Genomic DNA, 5907 nt, shown 5'->3' with positions numbered 1-5907 from the left:
TGAGACCATTTGGGGTAGTGACACCCACTATCCCACCTGAGAGCACCCCTATGACTCATATCCCTTACATGACGATGCTCACGTTTGCAATACTAGCTCCGGGAGAGTGTTCCCTCCAACTCTGTGTGAACCTATGTTTTAAGTCAAATAAGTTTTGCCCCATTTTCTCTCCCAATAGACTGTACATGTCATAAGGCTAAAGATTTTTTGTTCTGTTCACTGTTGTATATCTAGAATAGAAAAAGCCTGACACTATATTCTAGTTGAATGAATGTATTGTTAATTTTCTACCTTTTAGACACAAGGTAGCTCCCAGTCAGCCTCAGGGAGTTGCTGAGCACTTCCCACCTCCTGCATTAGACATTTCATCCCAGATAGTTTTTGTCGCCACTATTTTGATTCCCATGGTGAGTAGATAAAATATCAATGACAACTATGTAAAGCTTTACAGTTTCCAAAGTATTCTCACATCTTTTTTGTATGTGAACCTGACAGTAGCTCCTGGAGTTTAAACAGGACATATATTACTCCCTCAGTAGCTCTAGAAGTATGTTTTTGCCAAAGTGTCTAAGTATTAGGGGACAAAGACGGTAGATCTCAGTTTGGGAATCTTTCAACAAATCCTAAAAGGGAAGGAGGAGATCTGGATAAGCCTTCAATGGTTGTAGGAAAATAAAGAAGAATTAGTTTTAAAAAAAACCAAGCTGGCCAGAGGCAGAAAGCCCTGTTTTCCTTTAAGTGGACAGCAGAAGTTAGGTTGTTGTCTTCCAACTCCTCAGCAAGGACATCTGCTGGGGTTTGCGAGGCTTTTGAGATCCGAACTTCAGATCTCAGGAGCGTACTATGACTCTGTAAGGACAGGTTCTATTTGAAGCCTAAGTTTGGGCGTATATAAGATGGTTTTCGGAAATGATCAAAAAGTCTTTGATAATCTTCCCTTCAAAAAAATGGGGCCTAATTCCTCTCCCCTTGAGAGTGGGCTGTATTTAGAGACTGGCTTCGAGTGAACAGAATAAAGCAAATGGCATAACGTCAAAAGGATGGTGAGCTACTGCAGAGACTAGGTCATAAGGGGTACTGTGCTCCCCACTTGCGCTCTCTCAGGTGACTTGCTCTGAGCGAGCCTGGCTGCCAAGTTGGGAGGACACTCAGGCAGCCCTGTGGAGAGGGCTGCATGATGAGAATCTTATGCCTTTTCCAACAGGCACTGAGGAACTACCAACAGCCCACGTGAGAGAGCCATCTCTGGCCCCAGTCAAACCTTGGGTCACCACAGCCCCTGCTGACAGCTTCACTCCACTTCTTGACAGACCCTAAAGCAGACCCATCCAGCTAATCACTTTCTCATTCCTGACCTTCAGAAACTGTGTGAGATAATATATTTATTGTTTTAAGCTGCTAAGTTCTTGGGTAATTCATTACACAACAATAAATAAAGGATGCCATAGAAAAGACAAGAATAGTTAGGAGACAGCAGATAGACTCCACTGGTCTGGGTGAGACGGCCACATCCCGCAGTGCTGCACCTCCCCACAGGGAAGGCTGGACTCACAGGAACTTGCCTTAGTCATTGCTCACGAAGTAGCAGGATTTTCTTTTCCTGCTGTCCAGAGAGGCTGGAGACCAGCTTAGGGCTGCTAAGGATCTAGAAAGAGGATGAAATCTATTGGCTGTTCAGGTAGGGCTGTGTTGCAGGTACATACCTGGTATGATCACTTCTAGCTATCAACTTTGGAGGGGAAAAAAAATCTCACTTTTTTTTCTTTTAGTTCACCTAGCAAAGAGTAAGACTCCAAGGAATCAGATTCCACGTGACCAGACGTTGACTTACAAATCACTATTCAATATTTTTTTTAAAAATTTGCCATTTCCCAGCAGAATAGCTAACAATTAAAATTTGTATGTCCTTCACTTTATAAAGCTTTTTTACATATATTGTCAAATTTGATTATTAAAAGAAAATTGTGAAGTAAGTTGCAACTGGGAAACCCTAATTAAGGCCCAGCTATTTCACAAAGAGGAATTCTTGGCTTGGGAAGGATGGCATTAATGCAGCCTGGGCTAGAGACTACAGCTGAATCCTTCCTGCTCTCTCTCAGGAGCCAGCCCTTCTTTATGGAAAACTTCTACTTGTCAGAGGTTCCATTTCTAACGGTCAGATATACTTGTTAAACAAACCATTACACATCATTATTCTGTGACTCTCCTTTTTCCAGACCCCACACCAATATAGGCTAACAATCAATTAGATTACAGGTTATGTTAGATGCCATTTTCCTTAACTATGAAATGAATGCTTTATTTCCTTGAGACTTGCTAGCAAGGTTAAGTGCAGTAATACAAGAAAGTGTCTAGCTCAGTGCCCCAGAGAACATATTAGTTACACAATACGTACTCATTGAACCTAATTTCATCTCGGAATCTTAGTTTGGTGCACTTCTCATAGAACTGGGGAAATACAACCAAATCCTCTGATAAGATTAGATTGAGGAGTCACTGTTGTCATTGATTGAGATTTTAGAAACAATCCAATTTGATCAGTAACACATAAGCAAGTCATTTTACTGATGTGACTTCTGCTGATGGCCAATCCTATTTCTTTGATGGTATCTGTTAGTTTCTGTCTCACAAGTTGAAATTTCTCCATGGTCTCTTCCAATTCTGGACACTATTTGGAACACAGGAACGATCTCTGCTTAGCAGGCAGGAAAGATGTTGACACAATTAGATGAGAAAAATGCTTTCAGAACTGCTCTCCCCAAACGCCCCTACAGAAAGCTTGAAGCTCTGAGAGGATATAAACAGGAAAGCAAGCAAAGTCATGAAGAATTCATTATAAATGAAGCTTGGATACTCACTCTGCAATGGGATCTGCAGCCAAAAGTCTTTCCCACTGATGTGGTTCTCGTTATGAAAGAGGTTCTGAAATGTAAAAAATGGATATTTTATATATCTTTGCCAATGATAATAAGGTTTCTGATATGGACAAGATTAGAAATAGTATAGGAACTGGTAGAAGCTACATTAATTTTTTTACCTACATTAGTGGCCTGGAAGAGGGTTTATAGGAATGATAGTTCTGTGTAAAGAAATATGCCTTGAGTGTATTTATCTCTTATCTTGAAGAAAAAATCTCAGGTTTTAAATGAAGATACGTGAATGGTTAATAATTATATGAAAAATTTTTAACTCCACTTGTACTCAGATAAACGCAAAGTAAAACAACAGTGATTAACACCCATCAGATTGGCAAAATCAGAAAGCTGGGTATAGTATAACCAAGTGTGGGTATGGGAGGTAGAACTTACTTTCACGTGTTGGTTTACTGATGATGGTTTTGCGTGAGATATTTTGAAGAACTGGCTAACTTACTTAGTACAACTGGGTGCACCCAGGATGATGCCCCAAGGAAACTCTCCTATAGACCCATAAGAGGACAAACCAAGAATATTCATTAAAGTGCTATTTGTGATAGCAGGAAGATAGACATAATTCAAGAGACTGAATAAATAAAATATAATGGATGCATAATAAGAAATACTCTTTCTTCGAAGGTCAAGAAACAAGTAAATGGCAAAAATAAGACTTGAACCCAAGGCTCAGTCAACCTTGCCTCAACACACCTGTGCAGGATCTCCAACAACATTTTCTCACTCTACTTCCAAATAACTGGAAATAACCACCAAAACCAAAGGCACCAAATCTAAGTACTTCTTAAAGAACGTGACTTCAGAACACCAGTGGCTTAGTCTGCTTGGGCTGCTATAACAGAATATCATAGAATGGGTGGCTTATAAGCAAGAGAAATTTATTTCTCACAGTTCTGGAGGTGGGAAGTCCAAGATCAAGGCACTGTCAGATTCAGTGTCTCCTGAGAGCCCACTTCTTGGATCACAGGGGGCCATCTTCTTCTCGCTGTGTCCTCACATGGTGGAAGAGAGGATGGATTGCTGGGGTCTCTTTTATAGAGGCATTAATCACATTCATGAGGGCTCCGTGCTTATGACCTAAGCACCTCCCAATGGCCCCACTTCCAAATACCATCATATTAGGGATTAGGTTTCAATATATGAATTTTGGGGAACAGAAACATTTAGTCTATGCCAACCAGTCTGCTTTTAAGAATAGAAGCTTAGGAACTGTGTTCTTAGCCTCTGTCCCTGTTCTGAAGCCAGGAGGATGAAAGAGTGGGGGACCCCACACCAGGGACCCTCACCTTCATTTTGACTCTTGTTCTCTCAGTAACCAACCCTGGAGATGTTACTAAGGTGAGGTGAGTGAAAGAGAATCAGAGTTCCTGGCAACTATTGTTTGATATATTTCAAATATGGAAACCAGTTAAATTAAGAGAAACTTAGAAGGGAATATGAAAACCATCATCGGTCATATGGTAGTAAGAAATTGAGGAAACAAGGCAGGGCATTACATAAAACAAGGAAGGAAGGCCAGGCTGAAAAGCTGTGTATTTTGGAGAACACATTTAGGTCTTGAGAGAATCTGAGGAGAAAGTAAGGGGTTTCTCTGATAAAAGAGTTTTGCAAATCAGGTTTCCAGCTACGAGGAGATAAGTACGGCAGAGTGAACTTCAGGAAAGAGGGTGTGGTAACACAGAGAGGAAGAGGCCTGGGAAGACAGTGGATTCTGTGTCTTCAAATTTCTTTAACTGGTCTTAATAGCACGTGGAGGCATAGAAGCTTAAGGCAGCTTAAGGTTGAGAGAAGGGATGGTGACTGCTCTGAGGTGTGGGACCAAGGAAGAAGGGAAACTCCATGCTTCCATGCTTCCATGTCTCATATTTAAGGGTCTGATCTGGTAAAAGGCCAATATATGTGGAAGGGTGAGACACTACGGAATGGAAGAGAAGATTTGAGAGGATAAGTTCATGGAGTGGAAAACACTCCAAAGGGCTAGTGGTGTTTTGGATTAGTATATGTGTGTTTATGCATGAGTGTGTATGTGTTTTGGGGACAGGAGAAACGAGAATTAGGAGAGCTACTAATTACCAGTAAGCAAATTAATTTTATGAAGAACAATGAAAGAAAGGTGAAAGAGCTGTAAAACACAAGGTACCAGCCAATTCCGAAGCCTTAATCAAAACAAACCAAACAAAATCAGGTGTCAAGGAAATAATATGTAGCATATCAAATTGAAAATATAACAATAGTGAAAAGGCTTGAACCCAAAACTTGAAACTAATAACGTTAAGAAATTGTCAACTAAACAAATATGGATCAGTAAGAAACCCCCATAACACTGGAAAGGCAAGTACACCCCATTTATTCTTCTAATTAAGGAGGAAAGGAATCCTGTGGAATTTAAAACTCTGTCAATATTTCTTTTGGAAAAGAATCTCTCTCCTAAAGTGAGAAAAAAGGATCCTGATGCGGGGTCGGTGAGCCGAGGAGTCGAAAGAAAGATTTCTTAGACTCTTAAGATCTGGAAGTAGTGCTCTTTTATTTAGAGAATAGTGTAGCATGGGGACAGGACCCATGGGCAGTCAGAGCTTTTGCTGCCGCTGCTTCTGCTGCCCCCGCTGGCAGGGGGACAGGGCCCATGGGCAGGCAGAGCCGCTGCTGCTGCCCCCGCTGGCATGGGGACAGGACCCATGGGCAGGCAGAGCTGGTGCGTGGGGACAGGACCCACGGGCAGTCAGAGCTCCTGCTGCTGCTGCAAAGTTGGGTGGAGAGTAAGGCTAAATTTAAGGCATAGGTATGTGAGTTATCTCTTTACAAGACAAAGAATATGTAAAAAAGTTAAAATGGTATCAGTGCCCGTATGGTCTGGCCGTTTGGTGGCCCCACAACTTTTAGATAAGAATCAAACCGGATTGAGTAAATGGCAGAAGTCACCACTTGAATTTTATCCTCGGCTAAAGACAAAGGAGAATTTGTGGGGGGGGGGGGGGGG

This window comes from Equus quagga, unplaced genomic scaffold, assembly GCF_021613505.1.
Source record: "Equus quagga isolate Etosha38 unplaced genomic scaffold, UCLA_HA_Equagga_1.0 72439_RagTag, whole genome shotgun sequence".
Lineage (NCBI taxonomy): Eukaryota > Metazoa > Chordata > Mammalia > Perissodactyla > Equidae > Equus > Equus quagga.
Note: the sequence above shows the minus strand (reverse complement) of the source record.